This window comes from Tachypleus tridentatus, chromosome 1 (assembly GCF_004210375.1).
Source record: "Tachypleus tridentatus isolate NWPU-2018 chromosome 1, ASM421037v1, whole genome shotgun sequence".
Taxonomy (NCBI): Eukaryota; Metazoa; Arthropoda; class Merostomata; order Xiphosura; family Limulidae; genus Tachypleus; species Tachypleus tridentatus.
This window is the reverse complement of record NC_134825.1, coordinates 134,540,252-134,552,681: the sequence shown is the minus strand read 5'-3', so window position 1 is coordinate 134,552,681 and position 12,430 is coordinate 134,540,252. Positions and strand designations below refer to the sequence as shown.

At 31.8% G+C, this 12,430-nt stretch overlaps 1 pseudogene across 1 annotated transcript in view; it reads right to left on the bottom strand.

Moving 5' to 3' along the window:
• Positions 1–12,430, bottom strand: part of LOC143224816 (sorting nexin lst-4-like) — a 76,449-nt pseudogene that overhangs the window by 54,456 nt on the left and 9,563 nt on the right. The window contains exons 2-3 of the transcript XR_013013459.1: positions 10,270–10,356; positions 2,006–2,080 (exon numbers count right to left, since the gene is read on the bottom strand). The product of XR_013013459.1 is annotated as a sorting nexin lst-4-like (transcript). The remainder of the gene's footprint in view (positions 1–2,005; positions 2,081–10,269; positions 10,357–12,430) is intronic.

Genomic DNA, 12,430 nt, shown 5'->3' with positions numbered 1-12,430 from the left:
ATGTGATCAATGAAACAGTGAGAAAACCCTTCCTTAACTAGTCGTACAGGATTGCATCTTTTTCTAAATATATTTTTGTAATTTTTCACAATTTCCATGCAGTTTCTAATGTGCAATTAATCATGTTATTGTTAAACTGATGTCAAAAACTTTTAAATATGTACTCAGCTAAATGTGATCTTGTGTCCGAGACCTCTGGAGCGAAGATAGTCATTGCAAGGGTACAAGTTGTGCAAAGTGATAATAAATTAAGAGTTTTTCATCCCTGTTAATGTTGGCTGAAATAGGTGGTGAAATGACAAATTCTTGTACATTGCTGTTTTAACAGTGGGTCTGAATTTCAGTGGTAAATTACAATTTGCTTTGTTCTGATAGATATTTAGAAGACTCCTTTCTGAACCTCAAAAGTAAATGAAAGGGCAAATAATTAACAAGTCATTGAGATAAGAATTCACAAGACATTGCTATGAATAAAGACTATTTCTTCACTTGTTTCTTTGTGTCTAAGTTTGATTTAATCTCTGCTTAGTCATCTTCATTCTGAGTAACTGCAGGTACTCTTTACTTTCTTGCTGGACTTTTGTGAACCTGAATACCAAATATTTTAATGATTTTGGCAGGATTTGACAACTTGCATGAATGTGCAACATTAAGCAAATACAGAGTGACAATTTGTACTTTTTGTTGCTTGCATAATCATGAAAAGTTGATTTGAAATTACAGTGTATGCCTCAGTTAATAATGTGTTTAGGAAACTGATGAATGATTGCAACAGCAGGATTAAATTCAAAAACCAAAATTAAAGAACTAAATGTTTGGTATCTAATTTGACATCAAGTAGCAAAATAGCTTACCATGTAGTAAATTTGAATTTTTGCCTGTAATTGATGTCATTACATTTTCTAGCCATATGAAATTGTGTCTGGACTCCTGCCTGTACCTGCAGAGTCTCTAGTTAACCACCACCTATTGATCATATACTTCACATCAAAGCCCTTAAGAATCTATGGAGATAAAAAATTTATCCTCACTAACTAATCCAGAATTTTGATGTTAAATCTACATCTTTAATCTATTTTAATTCTCTTCATAGGAGAAAGTGAGTAGGGGGTACATCTCTCCCCGGGCACAGCACATGGGGTGGGGCAACTACTGATGTTTTAGAATTAGGAATTATGGCTTACATTTTGTCACAAGGGGGCACAAAAACTGACTTTGTCCCCGGACGCTGAAAACCATATCTATGCCTCTGTGTAAATAGAGAGTACACTTCAACAAAATTAGTAAGCTTCAATTTCGTCAGTTCTCTTCTGTGTTCAACTAGCCTACAGCATGTTTAATCTTCCCTTAGCCAAATGTGCATGAGGTCAGTCCATGAGTCCAATCCCATATTGGAGAAGGAATGTTGGCTATAATTCTGAAGTTACTATGTGTATCTACAAAAAAATGTAGCAAGCTTTTAGTAAACTATATAAGTCTGTTGTACACAGAAAAACAGATATATTATAAATGTATTTGTGTTCAGATGTTTGTGAAATGACAATGTCACTGTGTTCCAGGCTCTGACAAGGTGGAGTGCAAGATGTTTCAGTAAAGAATAAAGATACTTATGTCCATCATATAGTTTGAATATTGCATTTGAATAACCTCTAGAACCTCTGAAATGTACAAACTACAGCTTTTCAGTGTACTTGTTCAAATCACCTGATACTTCCTTCACTATAATATTTTACTGAATGAGTAACACAGATGAAAATGAGTAAGTTATAACCAACATCCAATACATGTTACCATGTTAAATGGCACTCTGTAAAAGGTTGTGGTATATGCACTTTCATCCTCACTTATGAACATAGTGTTAATAAAGTGTAGAGGAAAATCAACAGTCACTCTCAGAAAACATTTCCTTAAAGAAACTTCAAAATTTATATATGTACAAAACAAATAAAAAATTAGAATTTTAAATAGTGAAAAAAGAAAACTGACAAGTTGAACCATAACTCACCTCAACATATTCTGCTGGAAACAAGCCAGTTTCACCTTGCTGGTTGGTTCCTTCCCACCATCCCTCACCCACATTCTGTTAATAAGTAAAAAGAGCAACATGTTAAGCCAATTAACACTGTTCAAGAAGGACTAAAGAATATGAAACATATATTGGACCTTATCTTTAAAAAAGATAGTAGATAATTAGTATTTTTAAAGAATATGATTACTAATAATTTGAAATTATGCCTTCAATTTTTACTACTTTACCAGTTTACTAAAACATAATTTTAGTAGCTTTCATTCTGCATAGTTTTAATGCACCTCCACACAAACTACAAGAATAATTTTTGGTAATTTACAAAAATGTTAACTGTTAATCAACAACAGTTTTTTTCAAACACTCTGTTGTTTCCAGACAGTTAACTAAAGCTGGGAGATTTAATTGATTTATTGCTCAATGTCATAAAAATAATCATATAGTTATAACTAATTTCTGTATATTATTTTCATTATTCCAACAATAATTTAAATTATGACTATATTTACTATTACAAAGATAAACTAATCAAAAGGTAACATTTTTCTTACCTGAAAATGTATTTTCGGATAGGTACTCATCTGTCACAAAAGTTAGCTATCTTTCTTGTATGTCTGCCTTTGAGATTTGCATGGTACTAGCATTGAAGCAATTCCCATCTAATTTTATGTTTATAAAATTTAACTGAGCTGGTGCATAAATATGCCATCATATTAATAAAAAACAATGCCCTCCACCAACAGAAGGGCAATGAAATCTCTACGTAACGTCTTCTTTGCACTTGCACCCATGATAACTTCAGTCTTTGACAAGAAAAAAACAAAAGTGTATATTAGAAATGGGAAGGATGGATAGGAATGTGCAAAATGAGTATCTACCAGATATACAATTTAAGGTAAAAAAAAGGTAAATACTGAGATAACTTGTCTCCACACTCAAATTAGTCAGAATGCAATCTTGAAGTAGTGGAAGGGTTGATAAAACATTTATTGCACACACCTGAAGAAACTTCAAAATTTATATATGTACAAATAGTACATATAACACAGTAATCAGAGAAAGCCATGACCAACCCTCTGTCAAGAAAAAGTGAAGACATTATCTAAGTGGTATGCTTATATATAGTACCAAGTAAGGAAAATGCTTAGACAGGCAAATCCAATGTTAAAGAATAGCTATATTGTCAGTGGATGGTATCTTTTGGAAAGATAAATCAGATGTAAATAAATGTGAAATAACCTTCAGGCATCTAAAACTAGAGACAAACATATCAACCAGAGAATTCAATGGACACATCCAGTAAGAATGGAAGGAGATAGGACTCTGAAAATAATGGGGTTTCAGGATAGGGACAGAGAATGGTGAGGATCCTGAAAGGAAGAGAATTGTGATAAGAAGCATTGAACAGCTCAAATGCAACAAAGGATCTAATACAGATCCAAACAACCAAATAGGTAAGAGCTAAAAGAAAGGGCTATAGAAAATAAAGTACAACAACCTTCCTGGGTGATTTCAATTTCACATAGGAAGGACTGGTATGCAGAGAGAAACTATATATAAAAGTTATGAAAGAGGGAGTGAGAAGCATTTATGGCACAGACAATGGAAAGATGGTAATTGTAGGCAGGGACAAAATATATTGGAAAGATGATACAAATGCAAAAAACCAGTGGCTCAAACATGGCACATATAAGAATGTGCAATTCCCAATTAAAATCTCAGTTAGTATGTGGATGTTGGAAGAGAAAGTTGGAGAAGAACAAAGAAACATAACAGAGTGGAAGTACAAGTAAAGAAACAGCTAAATAGTTGTACAAAAAGATAATAAAACAAAACTTGATGACCTGATATGTCTCACAGGTGAAGGCTTAACCTAACAGATACAAAAGATAAAAAAATGTCCAGAATTAATAAAAATTGAGTGGGTGAGAAGGTTTTACATCTCAATATAACCCCCCCCCCCCATTTCAGTAGCCTGCAAAAGAAAAGAGATGCGAGAAGAAGAAACCATCCAAGAATGAGCCTAAAGAAGTCAATCATCCAAAAAATAAAATTAACATTGACAGTATTGGGTTGTGAATATAGTGAGTGAAAGCCTTGACAATACCAACAAATGCAAAAAGGACTAACATTAAGTCAAAAGCAAGAGCAAGGAATGAAATGACAAATTATTTATAGAAATTAGTATAAATATGAAGAATGGACCACAACTGATGTGCAAGTAGGTGTATCCAACACAACAACCATAGCTACCCATGACAGGGTGAAAAAGACCACAGATGAGATTGGAGGGAATAGAAGAAGGAAATGGGAAGTTAGGACAGAGAACAAGGTAGAGAAATGAAAAACTACTGTCAGCAGAAATTATGGCCAACAGCATGAGAAGAAATTTATTTGACAGCAGTGAACAGAAGGGGCAAAGAAAAAGACTTTTGATAGAGGAAGGATGAGAAAAATATGAAGGCCTGAAACTTGGAATGAGAAGATTAAAGGTAAACTGATCTAGACTAGTAACATGAATAAAGTGCAAGGTTGGGAAGAATAAAAAACTGGAAAGATAAGGACATACGCTACATAATGTCTATCTAAGTGATCATAAAGAAAATACCATAGAAGATATCCAGACAAAGAAAGAGCTCAACAAATGTTATTTACCCAAGAACAAGTAAAGAGAAATGTAATCCAACCCAAAGTTCCAACAGCAGGGAAGAAAAGTAAGATGGGACAGAGCAAGTGTGAAACAGGCTAAGCTGACTAAGAGGGGAGAAGAAATAGTTATGAAAATCCACCTGAAGCAAGATGAAGTGCATCAGAGAAAAACTGGAGTTAGTAAAGAGAATACAAGTGAGTAGTGAGAAAAGAATAAACTCCAAAAACAAAGGACCAGACAGCAAAATATAAAAAGGTAATGAGCCTAATCCCCAAATTGGACAAACAAATGCTAAGAGCATGAAATCAAGAAAGGGAAAGAAAAATTCTACAAGTCAGGAAAAACGTCTAAAACATGAGGGACTAGGCATCCAAGAAATAAGCTATTAGAGAAAGGAATCAGTATAAATCCTAATAATAAGTAAGGAGAAAAGAAAGAGTAAAGCCAAAGAATTTTGGTCATGGAGTAAGGTGTAAAAACCAAAAGAGAGAAATAATAAAGAGCACAGTCAAAATATAAGAAAATGAAAAATCCATAAAACCATTCCCAACTGGGAAGAAAGAATTGCAGTTGATGGAACAGAAGCAAGAAAGTCAGCACGTGGTAATCCACATCACATTTAACAATGGCTGCAACATTCCTAATAGTTCACTAGCCTCCAGAAGCCATAGCAGAAATAAGGCCTGTGCCTGAACAATATTACTCACAGAAGACTAGGTATAAGTTACCATCATCTGAGAATCTACAATAAAAATTTAACCTTACAGTCATCACTGCTATTTATAAAATTCCTTGCTGCATTATCACTGCATTTCATTCAAAATGTAATGAAACAACTTTACTATCAATGTATTTTAATTAAATTATTATTGTTATAATTTAAGTTTTTATATTATCTACATTTAATTCATTTATTTTAAAAAGAAACATCTTAAACAGCAATTAAAAATGTAGTTTTTGCTGTCATGTGATCCACTAACAATTTTCAACTTTTAAAGAGTTCTTATACATACAACTGTGAGTAGCTAACATAAGGTTATGTTAAATTGTCAAAGCCTATCACATAGGTGTATTTTATCACTATATGGAAACACCTGATTATTTTCTTCCCTCTGGAAACCATTTATTTGTTTCTTAAGATCTGGCACACACTTAAAATTGAAGCTGTGTTGTTAAGTGACAGTTTGAAGTTGAATGGTATGCTTATAATCAATACAAATAACATATTCCCCTCCATTTAAGTAACTTAAAGAAGAAACTTTAACACCATACAGATTTTGTACTATAACGTAGAAACCAAGCTCAGTCCATTGCCAAGAGTGGAGTCTTTAGTATTTGGCTATACTTTAAAAACATTTTTTATATTCATTTACGAGGTTTCATATATTACAGAAATGTGAAAACTAAGATAAAAACAGTATTTTTACACTTCTTGCAAGTCAACTATTCAGAGTGAATGTGCAATTACTACATTAAAAATAAATCAAACATTTTACTTTTCTGAAATTACACAGTTTTAGGATTGAACTAGTTGAATTTCAAATAATTTCACCAATTAGTTTTATTTCTGGCATGAAATATAATAAGAGACACTGCATGCTATAAACTATATCACAAGGCAATCAAAGGGTTAAGATTTTGCAATAAAAGTAAAAGAAAACAAAATTAAAAGTTTAATTAACAATGCAAATTTCAACAAATTGAATTCAGATAAAAAATTTGAACATAATTAAAGCATAATTTATATTTATTTCCTAATTCTTTTAATGATGGTTACAAGGTTGGTTATGTGACAGACCCCATATAGTTAGAGTATAAAAATAAACAAAATAGTCTTATTGAAAAGAAACATATGAAAGGTATTTATGATGTTTTAAAGATTACAGAAATAATACGAGAATTTGGGACAAAGAATAGCTTTTTTTTGTAATAATAATAAGAAATCACTTTCCAATTAGTCTAGTAATGGAACAGACTCGACATTTTCACAAACAAATCTTTAGTACAAATATTTCATTTAAAATATGATTTTTTGTGTATGAAATAGTTGTAATCTTTACTAAAAGCCTACACAGTTTTGTAAAGATACACATGACATATCCAATGTTATAGTACAAATACTTAATATGTAAAAATATTAGATGAGCTTGTGTATATTATACCAAGCCAATCCTGAAACGGTTAAGATAGTGGAATTGAAACTGATGATGCATCATTTTTAATAGTAAGAATGGCAAGATAAGACAAATATAAATATTGGCACAGTAGGAATTATATTCAGATAAGATAGCTTTATGTTTCTAATAGGGTGATTAGTCTCTGGAATGAATATTGGTCCAGAAAATGTGAGAACCGAATAAAAGATAAACTGAAATATTGAAATTAAAAGTTTTGATAGCTGCATTTTAATTAGGCTCAGTAGGAATCATTAAAAGTAAAAAAATACAAACATTTTAATTACACACAACATGGCGTATGGCAACAAAAATACAGAAAAAAAATGAAAACAGGTAAACAAATTAGAGAATGGGTTGGCGTTTTATATCTATTTGAAATTAAATATTTCATTAATACAATAAAAGGAACTTAGTGTTGAGTTGGAATATTAAGACAGTGTTCAAGGCTTTCTCATTTTATGTTAACCCATTAAATATAAGCAGATGAAATTATCAACAAAGGGAGAACATTTATGGAACAAATTTATGTCATCTCTACGTTTTTCGCAAAACCTTATAAAGGTGTTGTTAAAGCTTATAAATATTTTTAAACAAATAATGACATTATTTTAATTACATCTTTCTAATGAAAATGTTATTCATCTATAGTAGTTATTTGCATTCACTGTTAAAATAGTTTCAGTGTAAGATGACTTTCATTTTAAGTATAAAAATACTTTTCTCCATCTCACAGTTAAATTTTATTTGGATAAGCTCTAGACACTCCTAAATGAATATCAAAAGACTTTTAAAAGGTAAATGCTTATACTGTATTTAGTTCCTTTACAATATCACTAACTCTAGCTATTACCAGTAATGTACAATGCAATGAAATGATTAAAATTTGGAAATTAGGAAAACAAAAAATATAAAAAGTATATTTTTTGTAGAATATCTTTAAAGCTATTGTTTTGTTTATATTCGTGATTTGGGTCTTTTCTTTTTTACACATAATTAACTTTTAGTGTTTTATTTTCTGTTCTTTTCCTTTACCACTTATTATTCATCTCGACACAAGTCGATGGTGCCCTCAAAGCATATTACAATTTCTTTAGGAGACATGTAGAATCCTTTGGCAAAATTTTCATTCAGCTCTTAATATTGCAAACCTTGAGAACAGATGCAGATATAATGTACAGTTTAAAAATTTTAAACCTTTTAATTACACATTTTAAATCATAACTACCACATAATAACTAAAATGTAATTGTAATACCTAAATACAATTTAAACTCTAATTATAACTTATTTAGGTAAAAACACAACCAGCCAACAATACTAGTCAGTTAGAAGTGCTCTGGGATGACAATTTGGTGCCAATTCAAAACTAATTTAAGTTTTTATACACATTAAACGATATTTTAGTTTATGATAAAATTAATGTCAATCATGATTCCTTTATATATATACATAATTCGTGTCTCAGATATTCTACATGCTTTGCTGTAAAATGAATTATATTAAATGTTTAGAACCATACTATACAAGAAAAATACACATAAATAACTTAAATGCTAAAGGCGTATAGATTTGTGAGAAAAACGAGTAGATTTTTTTAGCATTTTCTCAATTATATGAAAATTCCACACTTGTGTTTGGAGTAAACTAACACCCAAAATTATCAACTTCAACACATGCCTTTGTAAACTTATTATTTTGGCCACACTGAGATTTAAGTATGACAAAGAAATGAAATAAAAACCCTATAATGTGAGCTCTTTTGAAAGGTGGACCTTTCTTCTTCAGGGGCAAACAGAGGTCATTTTTTAAAAAAGATGTAATTTGTTGAAAGCCATTGAAGTTACTATACGAAATAGCCATAAAACTAAATAAGATCTCTATACTGAGAAGGTGCAACTTAAATAGAGAAAAGAAGAGATCAGTTTGTGTTTACATACATATGTAGGGCATTTGACCAGTTAAACAAAAAAAAAATATTGATCAAATAGCCAATAAACTTTAATTAATATAAATAATGTAAATTATAAGAAAATAAAGAACCATTTATAGTTCATCTACAGCCTTCTAAAAACAATAAAGCCATTTTGACATTGTGCATCAAAAATATTACCAGTCGCTAACTTGTACTAAAAAAATCCTAACTGTTGGCTACACAAAGTAAAACTTCATAGTATAACATAACTCACCTATAAATGCTTCAGCGAGTTAGGAGCATACCACACAAATAAAAATATTAGGTTACCACACACTAAGTACACTCTTCTTGTTATTTAGACTAACACTTTTGCTGTTTTTCAGTTCATTAGTAGGGGTGATATTTCAAGACTTACCTGCAGGTAGAAATGGAACTTTGGGTCTTAACACATTACAGTTAATAAGTTACTTAGTGATCTTGTTGAAGCTTTTGTCACATAACATTAACATGCACGAATACAGTTTATACTGCAATTGTAAGACAGATATACATATCTTCTGTGTAAATCAGTAATTAATATTTAGTTAAATTCTCAAGTACCAAGTTTTGAAAAATGATAAACTCATTCAGAGACAGTATGGTATGAAAAGAGCAAGAGGAGGCATAACATAGTCCAACAAGGAAAAAATGGCCAGGTGATGAAGATAGTATGTAACAAAGGTGCAAAAGGTTTAGAGTTTTACCAATAATCAGTTTAGCAATGGGAATCAGGCCATTGGGTGACAATCAGAATTGGTAGTATATGTCAAATTTCTGAATACCATAAAAACAGTGCTGAGAAATTAAAAATAATACCACCCACACCATTTTATTCACAACAACGATCTTCCAATTTACAAGTATGCTTATAATCCCAACTCTGTACTTCCTTTTTCTTTCGACACAAAACATTAACCAAAAAACCTTGGATATAACACGGGTATATGTGGTACTCAATATGGGATAGAATTACTTGACTAGTTTCTGAACAGTCAAAAAAGGAGCTGTTAATGGACCAACTCACCAGCCTTGATTTATATGAAAGATGCCACAAAAAAGGCTTGTTAAAATATTTCTCTCTACAGATATGGAGAGAAGTTGGTGCATTAGATAGAAAGGCAATTGAATGGAAAGAAAGGAGATGTTTGTTATAAATAGAACTAATTCAAGCTGAATTAAAATAAGATAGAGTACCCCATTACCAATGTTAGGACCTTTGTTCTCCTTTATTTATACTGATGACATAAAGGAATAGTAAAAAAAATAAGTTTGCTAAAGATATTAAAAGTTGTGTAGAAGATGATGCTTTGCAAAAGGATTTGATTTATTTTACAAGTGGGATAAATAAATAGAAAAATGATTTTTAGATGCAATTAATTGCAATCAATCTTCACTTTTATTTCAAAATATTTTTAAAACAGCCTTAATTTCAGAAATTTTCAAACATCTACAATACCCTCACCTGTCTTGTAAGAGTTAGTATATCATTGGTCCAAATGCTAAGTTCACCAGTCCCTGGTTGTGCTTCAAAGTCATATAAAGCACGTAGCTGCAAAAAAAATAGTAATTTAAAATTACTATGCTTATCAAAGAGAAATGAACTTAAAAACAATTTAAGAATATGACAAACTACTAGGAAGCACACTTTTCCAGATTTCTTCATACTCTTTTCTTTAGTACGTAGTAAACAACAAGCTAAAAATAACGTATCTGAAAGTTTTAAAAATCAGACATGAGTATTTGTTTAGAAAATATTCCAAAGTGACAAAATGTGGTTAGTAATGGCAAACATATTCTATTACATGCATTTTAAAAAACAAATTAATAGTGTGTGTGGTTTATTTAAACACAAATAACAGTATTATGTAAAACAAATGTTCATACACACCAATAATACCCTCACCTTAACTCTTTCTTCACAGGTGTATTATTTGATATAAAAATTGTACTTCATGTGTTTTTTTATTATTATTTTTTCATACCAACATATTCTAAAGAGGTATTTTTGAGAATCTGGCATCATTTATTGCACATATTCCGGTCACAAATTCCTATTGTGATGCATGCTTTTAAGAAATGGGATATGTTTCTATTCTATTTGTTACAGATCTAGTGGTTTAGTATGTTGATAGCAGTTGATTCATTTCTCAATGAGTTTCTCAAGTTTCAAAAAATTTTCTTCTTTAATTAAGACTAACAGCATAATTTAGGTTGAGTGCTGTCAGATAGAGTGAAATTACAGTGAAATGGTCAAATAAAAAAATAGAGGAAGCTCAAGAGAGAGCAGTTGTGTTGATATCTTCTTCAAAAAGTGGCATGTGTGTAACAAAACATTTAGAATGAAAGTCATTATGATGTGTGACAAAAAGCAAGAGAAGGCACAACATAGCCCAACAAGGAAGAAATGGTCAGATGACGAAGTAAGCATGCAACAAAGATAAAGAAGTTTATTGTTTCACTGATAACACTGGTCAACAAAATTTTTGTTGCATTTATATCAAACAATTGGTATTACATAATTTCTTGCCCTGATTTCAGATCTGAAGTTAGTTTTTTCCTCAGTGCTCTACTTTTTTTGCAATCAAGGTATTTGAAAATCTCAAAATTTCGTCATCATCACATTGACGTCGTAGTCTATCATGAAAAATATGTGATAAAATATGTTATAAAACTCTTTAATATAGCTGGGCAATAAAAAAGAAAATGCAAGATAGTATAAATGTATTCAAGTTATTTATATTAATTCAATTTATTTATATAAAACTGATTAGTAGATAAGACATTTGCTACTATGAGGAGGGAAAGCTCAATTGCAGTCTACTCAGGCATGAATTTCCGCTTGTAGCTCTTGCGTTTGTGGACTGTCTCAGGGCATTCTCGTTTAATGCTCCAGCAGTAATCTGCCATCATATGTTTGTCCCATCTCCCTTGGTAACGCTCTTCCATGGTCTTGAGGTCCTGATGGAACCGCTTGCCTTGCTCGTCACTTATAGCTCCTGGGTTCTCAGGGAATCTATCAAGATGACTGTACAGGTAATGGAGTTTGACACTCATGTTACATCCAAGGTCGCGAAAAGCTGACAACATATTCGTTACAAGGGTTTCATAGTTGTCAGCTTTTTTATTACCGAGAAAGTTTGCCATCACCGCCACAAATGAAAGCCATGCAGTCCTTTCCTTGTCGTTCATCTTTCTGGCAAATTCTTGATCACGACAAGTGCACGAATCTGTGGTCCATCAAAACACCTGTCTTGATCTTCTCGAAGGACAAACCAGGGAGCACAGAAAATATGTGTTGGAAGCATTCACCGTCAGTATTCAACGCCTTCATAAACTTTATATGCAAAAAAAGGCTCGTTTGGGTTGAGAAAATATTTTACACAAACTGTTTCATCAAGCCCAGCATGATATGGAGAGGAGGAAATATGATCTTTTCCTCAAATGACAGACAATTGGATCGTTGACAATATTTGGCATACCTGCCTTCAGAGTCTCACGTATGGGCCACTCCTTCTGGTTCCAGTGCTTTCTCGAGCTCGGCTGTCCCACATGCAAAGATAGCAGGGGTACTTTGTAAATCCTCTTTGTTGACCTAGGAGGAAAGTAACCATTTTGAGGTCCAC